Source organism: Oncorhynchus nerka, linkage group LG25 (genome assembly GCF_034236695.1).
Source record: "Oncorhynchus nerka isolate Pitt River linkage group LG25, Oner_Uvic_2.0, whole genome shotgun sequence".
Taxonomy (NCBI): Eukaryota; Metazoa; Chordata; class Actinopteri; order Salmoniformes; family Salmonidae; genus Oncorhynchus; species Oncorhynchus nerka.
This window is the reverse complement of record NC_088420.1, coordinates 40,149,536-40,165,013: the sequence shown is the minus strand read 5'-3', so window position 1 is coordinate 40,165,013 and position 15,478 is coordinate 40,149,536. Positions and strand designations below refer to the sequence as shown.

The window sequence follows — 15,478 nt, the reverse complement described above, 5'->3', positions numbered from 1 at the left end:
ACCCAGTTAGGTTACCTCCCAAGTCACCCAACTTGGCTGGGGCCATGCAATGTTAACAATAGGGCATTTCCGTGTAAAAATCCCCATGAGCGCTAGCATGTGAAGTTCATAGGAGAATAGACAATTTGGTGTCAAATGATAGATAAGAGTAGATGTTTGTGAAATTAAGGAATATATACATTTTTCAACCATTTTCCATCCTAAATATTAAGAATAAGCAAAGGCTTTCATTTCTGGTAGAACAGACAGAAAAGGGTTCTTAGACAACATCTACCAGAAAAAGTCCTAAAAGATACTAGAAATACATCAAAAGACTGTGCCAAATAATATCAACGTTTATATTTAGTTTTGCGGAAATGATTTACCATCTGTAATTTTAAGAAATATTACCAAGTGTCTTGTCTTTCTTTAAGATATTTTCTAATTTCTCTCTCTCGAGGAGGGAGGATAATGAAAGTTCACAGAAGTAACAAGTCAAGGTAGACCTACCAATTATGTGATAGTGTTTTTGCTGATAGCAATTTGGTTTATGATTTATTAAGTGATTAAAACGTGCCGTTCTGTTACCAAATCGGAACTGAATTGGCTACAATAGGAATTCTTAATAGTCAGACACTAACCACAGTTGGGTCACATGCTACTGTCCTCCCTTCCACTGGCACACTGTCAGCTCATAACTGTTTTCTTTCTCTTTCTATCATGTTGTGGTCAAAGCAAGTGTATGAAACCAGTCTGGACACCCCCCCTCTTCTCTCTCCAGTTAATGTCACCTTGCTGACACCTACTCATGAACCCCCTCACTTTCCATTTACTGTAACCAGTCCTCCCATCCACTGAGCACCGATCGACTTTAGACATCCAAGGATGGTGAAAAGTAGTTGAAATTTTGTCAGTCCAAATCTGAACCAATCATAGACATCTGTTTCACAAGTTTGGACAGTACAGTACAGTACAGTACAAGAAAATAAAATAAAAGTTCAGTACAATACAGTACTGTACTGTAGAGTAGAGTACGGTTTAGTACAGTATAGTAAAGCACACTAGAGTAGAGTATAATTTACTGTACTGTAATGACCTATACTTTACTGTACTACTGTATTGTACTGAACTCTACTGTGCTCTACTCTGATGTCCAAACTTATGAAACAGAGACGTCTATGATTGTTACAGATTTGGTCCGGTTTGCCCAACAGCAACTCAACACTGGTTTTAATTCAACTGAACTCAGCTTAGTTTCTATGAGGACCTAGTTCCATTTCTTCTCCCTAACACGAGGGAAATATTTTTCAAAGTTCCTAACCTGGGGTCATGCAATGGATACTGTAGTCAACCAACAGCAAGCTCAATCCCATGACACTAAACACGTCTTAGTTTCCTACGGATCCATTTCTTCTCCTTCATTTAATCTCCTAAACACTAGTGAAACATTTATCAAAGTAATACACAGATTAGGTAATAAACAGGTGTTATAGATTAACATGTGGCTCCCATGGTTAAGTTCAGGGATATGCAAACCTAACACACACATCTAATAATGGCCATGGGATAGTGGGATAGGAGCAAACACAACACAGGAATGTGTGTGTGTGGTGTGGTGTGGTGTGGTGTGAGTGAGTGAGTGAGTGAGTGAGTGAGTGAGTGAGTGAGTGAGTGAGTGAGTGAGTGAGTGAGTGAGTGAGTGAGTGAGTGAGTGAGTGAGTGAGTGAGCGAGTGAGTGAGCGAGTGAGTGAGCGAGTGGACCTTCAGGTGAGGTCTGTACTTGAAACAGGATTGTGAAAGGACAGAGTTAAGGTCGCGGGGGAGTAAGTAAGGTATGGGTTTAGGGGCAGAAGGGGTTTAGTGAGAGGGGAGCCGAGTACGTGGATGTTTATGGATGCTATGAAGGTATTATTGACATGAGTGTGTGTCATGCCGTGGGGATCTATAGGTGGATGTAGGGCTAAGAAGGGCTAAGGCCACTCATTAGGACAGATTTATAGAGTGGTGCGGAGGTGTCAGCCACAAATCTCTCTATCTCATTAAACTGGGGGACGAGTAACGATTATCGCTCTCCAAGTGGCGGGGTGAATGGATGGAGAGGAGGATGTAGATTTATGGTGGAACTCTTTGTATCCTAGACACTTTAATGGAACAGGATTGTACATCTGCCTCGCTCTGTCCCAGCCCCAGAAACCTCACTTTCACCCCTCTTAACACACACAGACACACACACACACACACACACAGACATGCGCATGTGCACACACTGAGATAAACCTGCAGTTTGGTTTACACACACACAGTCAGGGATCCATAGTTGACACTGGCCAGGCTGTTGAGATTGATTTATTCTGGGGAAGATATCTCAACCCCCTGCGAACCAGGAGGGAGGCATGGGGGAGGGGTTAAGCTTTTCTTTGTGTATGCCTGGGATACATTTACAAAGTTAATTTCCACACACACAGCTCAGGCACTTTTTAATATTTCAAAGCTAAAGTGTCTATGGTGGTACAACCAGTCCACAGTTAACAGAGCAGGATGGAGATCTAGCCAATTTTGACTTTGTGTCTGTGGAATCTAGTGGAAACCGCTTATTTTTATTTATTTTATTTTACCTTTATTTAACTAGGCAAGTCAGTTCAGAACAAATTCTTATTTTCAATGACGGCCTAGGAACAGTGGGTTAACTGCTTGCAACCTTCCGGTTACTAGTCCAACGCTCTAACCACTAGGCTACCCTGCCGCCCCAGGGTAGCCTAGTGGGTAGCCTCAATCCCGTCATCCATTTTAAGCACCGCCTTCACCAAATCCTGATTTGCTGTTTGTAATCACATAATCACATAATTCTACGTGATCCTTGACAGATTCTCACCGTTACATCTGTCCAGGGTTTCCAGGTCTATTTAACCTTTCCAGCCCAATGACCACTCAAAACCCACCCAAAAGGCCTGAAAACTAGCTCAACATTTGTTTTCCACAGCAAGAGAGGAGTTGCCACATTTAAACAATAATCCTTTTCCCATAACGTTATCGAGCCAATTAAGAAGGAATATCGAGGTAATCTGTAATGATATTAGAAGCAAAGTGTGGATACAAACTATGACATAATAAACTCATTTTAATATGTCGCAAGAGAGAAAATACTTTGCCCTTATTAAACTCGTCAGATCATTTTCCATCAATGACTGTCGATTTAACTCATTTGACTGCTATGATTAAATGAGTTAATGTGTGGTGCTCACCGTGAAGCATTGAGGAGGAGGTGTGATAGTGTGGGGATGCTTTGCTGGTGACACTGTCAGTGATTTATTTAAAATTCAAGGCACAGTTAACCAGCATGGTTACCACAGCATTCTGTAGTGATGTGCCATCCCATCTGGTTTGCGCTTAGTGGGACTATCATTTGTTTTTCAACAGGCCACTGACGCAAAACACACCTCCAGGCTGTGTAAGGACTATTTGACCAAGAAGGAGAGTGATGGAGTGCTGCATCAGATGACCTGGTCTCCACAATCACCCGACCTCTACCCTATTGAGATGGTTTCGGATGAGTTGGACCGCAGAGCGAAGGAAAAGCAGCCAACAAGTGCTCAGCATATGTGGGAACTCCTTCAAGACTGTTGGTTGAGAGAATGCCAAGAGAGTGCAAAGCTGTCATCAAGACAGGCAAAGGATGGCTACTTTGAAGAATGTATTGTTTACATTCTTAGTAAACAATTTGTTAAACACTTTTTAGGTCACTACATGATTCCAAATGTGTTATTTCATCATTTTGATGTCTTCACTATTAGTATACAATGTAGAAAATAGTAAAAATAAAGAAAAACCCTTGAATGAGTAGGCGTGTCCAAACTTTTGACTGGCACTGTATAAATGAATAGGCTACTTGATGGCCAAAAGATGCAAATGTATAATTCTCCACATTTAATGTTAGTTTAATTGAGGACTTTTCCCCATAACAGAAGCTCGCGATGGAATTCCATAACTTCTGTTCCAATAACTTCCATTTAAAATTTCCACTTGTGTTAAATAGCCTACCTACAACTGGTAAAAAGTTGTCATGATGTGCACGTGTGCTGATCTGTCTCCTCTCGCTCACGTGACTCAGCCAATAGTGGACTAAGCTGTATGATGCAGTGCTCTCTCAACACACACACCTCCAGCCCTCCCACCACTCACTCAGCAACAGCCTGTCCCACTGCCTGATAAGTCAGCAGTAGCAGGTCACACTGAATATATTTGTTTGTTTAAGAAAACGTTACCTGTTCATGGGGAAAACTGTGACCTACTTCTATGATGTTCACAGATAATAGATCCCGGTTTAAAGGGGGGCTGAACTTTCTGATTTGGCCTCTTTTTTTCAGCTTGGTCATGAAGAAATGCAGCGGCCATGACTGAAGCCAAACGAGAGTTGTCTTGGGAGTGGGGTGGGGGGTGTTTTAATGTGGTTGTCTCTTGTGTGTGTGTTCGCACGTGGTAAATATTTGTACATTCACTTTGCCAAAACAGTACACAGTTAGGTCATTTCACCAATTTGGTGCCTTTTGAGAAGTGTAACTTGACCCCAAAAAACTTTGATTTCACCTAATTTTAACATTGACATAAAGAGCACATGTTCAACTTCATAAAAAATGACTTTTCCCATCTCAAGAGGTTAAATCAAAATATTACTATAGTAATGCCAAATAAAGAAACGGGGTTGACCGTAACAGGGTTGACCGTAACAGGGTTGACCGTAACAGGGTTGATGATTTCTTCTTAAATCAGCCTTAAATTCCCTCGTGACAGGGGGAATGGAAGCTTGTTCTGTGCAACAGGGAGTGACAATTGAATGCAAGCGTCACAAACACAATGAAAATGCTAAAACAGTTCTAGCATTTCTATCTACGGGTAACAGACTCGATCCGCTCAGTTTTACACCAAAAAGAGTAGGACCAGCTCACCTGCTTTTACACTATGATCTATTAGATGTTCAATGTTTATTCTGAATTTGTTTTATTTAAAATGGAATAGTTTCACCATATTAAAACGAGAGTTCAGTTCATGTTACAGGGTTTGACCTTAAAATGATGGACAGACGTAAATGAATCACTAAACACATTACATAAATAATCATCTTCAGAAATTATTTTAAAAAGCAACAAAAATAACTAGGACGTTACTATGTGGTGAAAACTTGGAGAAATGGTTAAGTGGGTTGAACTCTTAATTGAAGTGACACAGGGTTGATGGAGGGACATGTCAAAATGTTGAATTTTGGCACTTTAGCAAGCCTTTAGTCATAAAATTGAATTCTCCATGTGGTCTATATTAAAGGGTGTTTCATTTAATATAACAGACTAAAAATATCAAAGGCACTCTTTTCATGGAACGACCCAGTTGCACTCACTCACCCTTCTAGATAACCTAAACAGTTAACCAGGTCTTATGTCTTGAAGTTGCCTAGGCTAGCTAGTGCTAGCTAATTGCTTTCGCCAATTAGCTTCAGCCGGCTGGTGGTTTGACATTGGATGGCCTATGTCTAGGGCTAGTTTGGGACCATCAATAAATTACATTTTGTCTTAATGGTGACTCCATGTTTACATAAAGGCTAAAAAAAATCTAAAATAAATAAGGCAACGTCTTCAACTCTACTTAGAGGCAAGTTTCACTTAAAATGAACCTTACAAATAGCAGTGTTGGGCAATTTGGAAAGCCACAGTCAGTCAATAAATGATAGAATAATACTTGTAGGAAAGGTTTTCATCTTTGGCTCAAAACCTGTTGATACTATACTATTAGAAAGGTTCAAAATGTATGTATGTAAAACATGACAGCACAATTTAAAAATATATGGCACATGGAAACCAAATGAGGATGGTCTACGGTGATAGATGGGATGTGATGAGAGTGGCTGAGAGGTGGGACTAAGGAGCTTATGTTCAGTAATGTATTATTGTTATGTGATTGCTCTATATAAAATGTGTATGTAAAATGTATATGTAAAATGTATGTAAAATAAAAAATAAATAATAAAAAAGATGTGTCCTCTGAACAGGGGGGGTGGATGGGTTAATAATAATACAAATCATTTTGTATTCTTTATATACTCTTTTAAAATCATAGATTTAGTACCTTCACAGCTTGCCTTATGCTTGGCACCTAAACCCCTCTCTCAGGCCTCTGTCTGTCTGTGTGTGTGTGTGTGTGTGTGTGTGTGTGTGTGTGTGTGCTCCTCAAACACAACACCCCATCGCCATGTCTCCGCCTGGCATCACAAGACTCTCCCAGGGGATTGTGGGATGTTTGCGTTGCCACGGTAGCAAGACAGTGCTGAGGAGACAAAGCTGCGTCAAGATAAATCTCACGAGACGCACCACACACTGCAAAAAGGGAAATGTAAGCAAGCCTAAATATTTTATATTGAGTGATAATTCACTTAAAATATTTTTTTCTTACCAAGATAAATTATCTAACGTCATTGGCAAATCTGAATGTATCTGATTTTAAAATATTAAGGACAAATATCTTTAAGACATTTTTAGGTTCAAATAAGCAAAATGATCTGCCAAAAATGTTAGATCACTTAGTATTTGTTTTCTTTCCAAGCGAATTATAAGTGAATTATCACTCAATTTAAGATATTTAGCCTTGCTTAGATTTCATGTTTTGCAGTGCGTGCACAACACACATACAGCCCGTGGTCTCTACATCCACAGGTGTCCGGAAGCTTGGCAACACTGCCAAGGACACTGACAGAAAACACACACACACACACACACACACTTGTCTTCAGGTCAGGGTGAAAGAGGTGAAGCAGTAAGAAATAGACAGGGCCAGCGGTGAAGCTGAGAGTGCAGTGGAAAAGCACACCACCGTCACCCAGGTAGACTGTTGTCAGTAGCAACAAATCCTGAGGTGTGTGTGTTTTCAGGTTGTAGTCTGACAGTGAGCGAGTTTGTTGCTACTGGGGCACCAAGTTCTTGCTCTTTCACTGCCGGACTAAATGACCACAGCCTGACTGTCCGGGACTTTCCATTAGAACTTCTCTCTAACTGGATGACTAAATGACCACAGCCTGACTGTCCGGGACTTTCCATTAGAACTTCTCTCTAACTGGATGACTAAATGACCACAGCCTGACTGTCCGGGACTTTCCATTAGAACTTCTCTCTAACTGGATGACTGAATGACCACAGCCTGACTGTCCGGGACTTTCCATTAGAACTTCTCTCTAACTGGATGACTGAATGACCACAGCCTGACTGTCCGGGACTTTCCATTAGAACTTCTCTCTAACTGGATGACTGAATGACCACAGCCTGACTGTCCGGGACTTTCCATTAGAACTTCTCTCTAACTGGATGACTAAATGACCACAGCCTGACTGTCCGGGACTTTCCATTAGAACTTCTCTCTAACTGGATGACTAAATGACCACAGCCTGACTGTCCGGGACTTTCCATTAGAACTTCTCTCTAACTGGATGACTGAATGACCACAGCCTGACTGTCCGGGACTTTCCATTAGAACTTCTCTCTAACTGGATGACTGAATGACCACAGCCTGACTGTCCGGGACTTTCCATTAGAACTTCTCTCTAACTGGATGACTGAATGACCACAGCCTGACTGTCCGGGACTTTCCATTAGAACTTCTCTCTAACTGGATGACTAAATGCAAACTTGCAGCAATTGGTATCAAACATTTCACTCCAGAAACACAAACAGACTGAATGCTATTGGTTCCTGCTACGCAGTTAGGGCCACGTTTACAAAGCAATGTAAACATGGCTTATTGAAAGGACTGATGAGGTAACATATCAAAGTCAAATTGTTCATTGAGCATAAGAGAAAGAGAAAGAAGAGAAGATATATGTGTGTGTGTGTGTGTGTGTGTGTGTGTGTGTGTGTGTGTGTGTGTGTGTGTGTGTGTGTGTGTGTGTGTGTGTGTGAGTGAGTGAGTGAGAAGAGCAACACTGGATCAATCTTTTATCACCGCAGTGCGCTCTCCTTCCTGAGCCAAGCACAACTCACTCACTCGCTAAAACACATAAGACACAAGCAATACTTTCCATCATGCAAACATTCCTATACTGTTGCCTTGAGTTGAGTCCACTTTCAGTAGGTAGCCTAGGTCTCGTCGTGACAGGCAAAACCACTTCACAAGCTTGAGGACAGTCACTATGTACACCATCATCATGAGTTAGAGGAAACTGACTGCACTCACCAAGATTGTATTACATTACAGCTAGACACACACACACACAATTCATAACAGAGGCAGAGAAAAGGGGTCATGCTTTTCCATTGATGTATACTGATGTAATAAAAGGCCATTAAAAATAACATCACAGCCATCCCTCAGAGGATGCTCCATTCTCTGCATTAAAAACACACCCAGCCCAATGTTGTGGGAAATGAACCATAGTGCAGGTTTAATCCTGTGTGTGTGTGTGTGTGTGTGTGTGTGTGTGTGTGTGTGTGTGTGTGTGTGTGTGTGTGTGTGTGTGTGTGTGTGTGTGTGTGTGTGTGTGTGTGTGTGCACAGACGAGAACTAAACAACCAGGCTAAGATAAGAGGGGAACTTAGAGGTGATGTCACTGACTGAGGAGACAGCTGGATGATGTGCTTCATTTTAGAAAACACACACACCACAAACACACACATAGCCAATTTTAAAAGGATAATAAATGTGAGGCTCCTGTGTTTAAACACAATCACTTCCCTCCCTCTCTCCCTCCACAACCATCTATTACCACTGACACCATCTCACACACACTGACAAACAGACACACACACTGACAGACTCGCATACTGGCACAGTCACACACTAAACACACTGAGAAACCAACATACACAAACAAATCCAATAAAAATGTATTTGTCACATGTCCAGAATACAACAGGTGTAGCATTTCACCTTACAGTGAAATGCTTATTTACAAGCCCTTAATGAACCAACAATGCTTTAAGAAATGTGTATAAAAATTGAGTAAAAAAAAGGTACAGTGGGGCAAAAAAGTATTTAGTCTAGCCACCAATTGTGCAAGTTCTCCCACTTAATAAAATGAGAGAGGCCTGTCATTTTCAGCATAGGTACACTTCAACTATGACAGACAAAATTAGAAGAAAAAAAATCCAGAAAATCACATTGTAGGATTTTTAATGAATTTATTTGCAAATTATGGTTGAAAATAAGTATTTGGTCACCTACAAACAAGCAACATTTCTGGCTCTCACAGACCTGTAACTTCTTCTTTAAGAGGCTTCTCTGTCCTCCACTCGTTACCTGTAATTAATGGCACCTGTTTGAACTTGTTATCAGTATAAAAGACACCTGTCCACAACCTCAAACAGTCACACTCCAAACTCCACTATGGCCAAGACCAAAGAGCTGTCAAAGGACACCAGAAACTAATTTGTAGACCTGCACCAGGCTGGGAAGCCTGAATCTGCAATAGGTAAGCAGCTTGGTTTGAAGAAATCAACTGTGGTAGCAATTATTAGGAAATGGAAGATATACAAAACCACTGATAATCTCCCTCGATCTGGGGCTCCACGCAAGATCTCACCCCGTGGGGTCAAAATGATCACAAGAACAGTGAGCAAAAATCCCAGAACCACACGGGGGGACCTAGTGAATGACCTGCAGAGAGCTGGGACCAAAGTAACAAAGCCTACTCTCAGTAACACACTACGCCGCCAGGGACTCAAATCCTGCAATGCCAGACGTGTCCCCCTGCTTAAGCCAGTACATGTCCAGGCCCGTCTGAAGTTTGCTAGAGAGCATTTGGATGATCCAGAAGAAGATTGGGAGAATGTCATATGGTCAGATGAAACCAACATAGAACTTTTTGGTAAAAACTCAACTCGTCGTGTTTGGAGGACAAAGAATGCTGAGTTGCATCCAAAGAACACCATACCTACTGTGAAGAATGGGGGTGGAAACATCATGCTTTGGGGCTGTTTTTCTGCAAAGGGACCAGGACGACTGATCCGTGTAAAGGATAGAATGAATGGGGCCATGTATCGTGAGATTTTGAGTGAAAACCTCCTTCCATCAGCAAGGGCATTGAATGTGAAATGTGGCTGGGTCTTTCAACATGACAATGATCCCAAACACACCGCCCGGGCAATGAAGGAGTGGCTTTGTAAGAAGCATTTCAAGGTCCTGGAGTGGCCTAGCCAGTCTCCAGATCTCAACCCCATAGAAAATCTTTGGAGGGAGATGAAAGTCCGTGTTGCCCAGCAACAGCCCCAAAACATCACTGCTCTAGAGGAGATCTGCATGGAGGAATGGGCCAAAATACCAGCAACAGTGTGTGAAAACCTTGTGAAGACTTACAGAAAAGGTTTGACCTCTGTCATTGCCAACAAAGGGTATATAACAAAGTATTGAGATAAACTTTTGTTATTGACCAAATACTTGTTTTCCACCATAATTTGCAAATAAATTCATTAAAAATCCTACAATGTGATTTTCTGGATTTTGTTTTCTCATTTTGTCTGTCATAGTTGAAGTGTACATATGATGACAATTACAGGCCTCTCATCTTTTTTAAGTGGGAGAACATGCACAATTGGTGGCTGACTATGTATTTTTTGCCCCACCGTAAGAATAAAAATTGGAAAAAAAAAGGCACAAATAATTCAACAGCAGCATTAAAATAACAACAGCGAGGATATATACAGGGGGTACCGGTAAAGAGTCAATGTGCGGGGACAGAGGTTAGTCGAGGTAATTGGGGTAATGTGTACATGTAGGTAGAGTTAAAGTGACCATGCATAGATAGTAAACAGAGAGTAGCTGCAGTGTAAAATAGGGGTCTGGGTAGCCCTTTGATTAGCTATTTAGGAGTCTTATTGCTTAGGGGTAGAAGCTGTTAAGAAGCCTTTTGGACCTAGACTTGGCGCTCGGGTACCGCTTGCCGTGTGGCAGCAGAGAGAACAGTCTATGACTAGGGTGGCTGGAGTCTTTGACAATTTTTAGGGCCATCCTCTGACACCGTCTGGTATAGAGGTTCTGGATGGCAGGAAGCTTGGCCCCAGTGATGTACTGGGCCGTACGCACTACCCTCTGTAGTGCCTTGTGGTCAGAGACCGAGCAGTTGCCATACCAGGCAGTGATGCAACCAGTCAGAAGGCTCTCGATGGTGTATAACTTTTTGAGGATCTGAGGACCCATTTCAAATCTTTCCAGACTCCTGAGGGGGAATAGGTTTAGTCTTGCCCTCTTCACGCCTGTCTTGGTGTGCTTGGACCATGTTAGTTTGTTGGGGATGTGGACACCAAGGAACTTGAAGCTCTTAACCTGCTCCACTACAGCCCCGTTGATGAGAATGGGGGCGTGCTCGGTCCTCATTTTCCTGTTGTCCACAATCATCTCCTTTGTCTTGATCACGTTGAGCACATTGAGGGAGAGGTTGTTGTCATGGCACAACACGGCCAGGTCTCTGACCAACTCCCTATAGGCTGACTGATTTCTAGTCTCTCCGTTGACAGTGATCAGGCCTGCCACTGTTGTGTCATCAACAAACTTAATGATGGTGTTGGAGTCGTGTCTGGCCATGCAGTCATGAGTGAACAGGGAGCACAGGAAGGGACTGAGCACGCACCCCTGAGGTGCCCCCGTGTCGAGGATCAGCGTGGCGGATATGTTGTTACCTACCCTTACCACCTGGGCACGGCCCGTCAGGAAGTCCAGGATCCAGTTGCAGAGGGAGGTGTTAAGTCCCAGGGTCCTTAGCTTAGTGATGAGATTTGAGGGCACTGTGGTGTTGAACAATGAATAGCATTCTCACATAAGTGTTCCTTGTCCAGGTGGGAAAGGGCACTGTGGAGTGCAATAGAGATTGCATCATCTGGGGATCTGTTAGGGAGGTATACAAATTGGAGTGGGTCTAGGGTTTCTGGGAAAATGGTGTTGATGTGAGCCATGACCAGCCATTCAAAGCACTTCATGGCTACAGACTTAAGTGCTACGGGTCAGAAGTCAGTTAGGCAGGTTTCCCGTAGTGTTCTTGGGCACAGGGTCTGCTTGAAACATGTTGTTATTACAGACTCAGACAGGGAGAGGTTGAAAGTATCAGTGAAGACACCTGCCAGTTGGTCAGCGCATGCTCGCAGTACACATCCTGGTAAATCCGTCTGGCCCTGTGGTCTTGTGAATGTTGACCTGTTTAAAGGTCTTACTCACATTGGCTGCGGAGAGCGTGATCACACAGTCGTCGGGAACAGCTGATGCTCTCATGCACGTTTCAGTGTTACTTGCATCGAAGTGAGCATAAAAGTAATTTAGCTCATCTGGTAGGCTCGTGTCACTGGGCAGCTCTCGCCTGTGCTTCCCTTTGTAGTCTGTAATGGTTTGCAAGCCCTGCCACATCCGACGAGCATCGGAGCCGGTGTAGTACGATTCGATCTTAGTCCTGTATTGATGCTTTGCTTGTTTGATGGTTCGTCGGAGAGCATAGCGGGATCTCTTGTAAGCTTTCCGGTTAGAGTCCCGCTCCTTGAAAGCGGCAGCTCTACCCTTTAGCTCAGTGCGGATGTTGCCTGTAATCCATGGCTTCCGGTTGGGGTATGTAGGTACAATCACTGTGGGTACGACGTCATCAATGCACTTATTAATGAAGCCAGTGATTGATGTGGTGTACTCCTCAATGCCATCCAGAGATGGTTGTACATTTAACATGCTGGTAGAGATTTGGTCAAATGTATTTAAGTTTCCCTGCATTAAAGTCCTCGGCCACTACGAGCGCCGTTTCTGGATGAGCGTTTTCCTGTTTGCTTATGGCGATATACAGCTCATTAAGTGCGGTCTTAGTGCCAACATCAGTCTGTGGTGGTATGTAGACAGCTACAAAAAATACAGATGACAATTCTCTTGGTTGATAGTGTGGTCTACAGCTTATCATGAGATACTCTACCTTAGGCGAGCAAAACCTTGAGACAGATATCGTGCACCAGCTGTTGTTTACAAATATACATCGCCACCCCTTGTCTTACCAGAGGTTGCTGTTCTATCCTGCCAATACATTGTAAAACCCGCCAGCTGTATATTCTTCATGTCGTCGTTCAGCCACGACTCAGTGAAACATAACACAGAACCCAAACCGTCTGCGCGCGTGAGCCATTGTTTATACATTTATTTTGTCCCCCAACACCAAACGCGATCACGACACGCATGTTAAAATATTTTTTTAAACTCTGAACCAATTATATTAATTTGGGGACAGGTCGAAAAGCATTAAACATTTATGGCCATTTAGCTAGCTTGCACTTGATATTGCACTTGCTAGCTAATTTGTCCTATTTAGCTAGCTTGCTGTTGCTAGCTAATTTGTCCTGGGATATAAACATTGAGTTGTTATTTTACCTGAAATGCACAAGGTTGTCTACTCCGCCAATTAATCCACATATAAAACGTCAACTGAATAATTTCTAGTCATCTCTCCTCCTTCCAGGCTTTTTCTTCTATTGCAATTGGCAACTTTCATAAATTAGGTGCATTACTGCCACTGACCTTGTTCGTCTTTCAGTCATCCACGTGGGTATAACCAATGAGGAGATGGCACGTGGGTACCTGCTTCTATAAACCAATGAGGAGATGGAAGAGGCAGGACTTGCAGCGCGATCTGCGTCACAAATAGAACTGACTTCTGTTGGCGCGCACAAGCAGTGTGGGTGCAATAATTGAATAATATAGATTTCTCCATTTATTTTGCATTGCTCGCGCACGCCATGCGAGCGGTGTAGTCAGCCTGTAAGATATTACAGTTTTTAATGTCCCGTTGGTAGTTTAAACACACATGCACACACAGATAACACATGAAGTATGGCTGTTTACTTAAATCAAATCCATTTTGTTAGTCGCATACACATGTTTAGCAGATGTTATTGCGGATGTAGCGATATGCTTGTCTCAGGGTAAGCCAGGAAATAAAATCACCTCTCTTTTTCTCTCTGGCTCCCTCATCGATCCACAGGACAAGACAACAACTACAGACACATAATAAGACGCTATCTCGAAACACACACACACATAGGCTAGGATAATGAGTTATGTTTTAGCATGTGTAGCCCTCCATAAATCGATCTTTAATCTGTGAGGGTAAAAAGAGCTTGGTGACGTGCAGGCTGTGGAAGAGACACCCATGGCTTTATCATGCCTTCTCACACACACACGTATAGACATACAGACACACACACACACCAGTACACACACGGGTTGGACAGACAGTTCCAGGTTGTGCCATGTTACAGAGGAGGGGCTTAGCACCAACAGATACATTTAAGGACACAGTAGCCTGATCAGGGACACTGAACACACACACACACTCACGTACATACATACACACACACACGAAAGAGGATTTTGACACACACCATTTCAGATTGTTCTCAGGTCGTTTCTGGAGTAATTAACAGATATGATTAGCATTCCTGAAACATTATTTTGTTGAAATATAATTTGATCTTTGTGAAATTAAGCTAATTGATTGCACCCAAATTTCCCCTTTTTATTTATAGGATTCATGATACATAGTAAATATAGTACCCAGCATCTGATTTGGATCAAACTTATTCCTACCAATGAGTAAGATATGCCACACATGGACACCCCACACCCTATGCCAATCCAACATACAGTATCAGTTCTCTATGTTTGAAGCAGTTTGAAGTAGTTTGAAGCTGCAGCTTGGAGTATTGCTTCTCCCTACTATGAAATGTATTCCTTGTCAATCTGGTGATTTTTTTCAACCTTTATTTAACTAGGCAAGTCAGTTAAGAACAAATTCATATTTACAATGACGGCCTAGGAACAGTGGGTTAACTGACTTGTTCAGAGGCAGAACGACAGATTTTTACATTGTCAGCTCAGGGATTCAATATAGCAACCTTTCGGTTACTGGCCCAACGCTCTAACCACTAGGCTACCTGCAGCTCCTGATTCTCCCCTGTTCAGAGAACACAACATTTCCTTTGCAACTTTGGTTAGAAAAACAATAGATTTGGCGCATGATGAAAATAAATTGTGTGGTCATCCTCACAATTCATACCAGTCCTCCATGAAAGCAATTCAGTTTGTTTGTCTTTTAGCAACCTAATGCTTCAACCAAACTTTCCCTGAAAAGTCCTGTATGGTCCAGTGTTGCTCTGGTGGTAGAGCATGGCGTTGGTGCCACCAGGGTTGTGGATTCAATTACCGGGTCCACCCATATGAAATATTTATTTTGGCCTGACTGTAAGAGTCACTTTGGATAAACGCGACTGCTAAATGGCATATGTATTAGTCCAACTAGTGACAGCTCTCTGAAGACTTTTCCTACAAGCCCAAAACGTTGATGGAGAAATGGGCTAGAGACTAAAATAAAATAAAATAATGTAATTGCATGGCAGTCTTATGCGTTTGGATATTTTACCATCGAAGACCACTAGAGACCATAACATTGAAACCATTAGAATTGAAATAGCCTAATGTTTTCCTTGTTCTAGCAGTAACTACTCTAGACATGTTT

General features: G+C 42.4%; 1 protein-coding gene across 6 annotated transcripts in view; it reads right to left on the bottom strand.

The window, feature by feature from the left end:
• The window catches only part of LOC115109510 (ras association domain-containing protein 8-like), a 60,690-nt gene that overhangs the window by 29,834 nt on the left and 15,378 nt on the right, over positions 1-15,478 (bottom strand). The gene's annotated exons all lie outside the window — the stretch shown is intronic.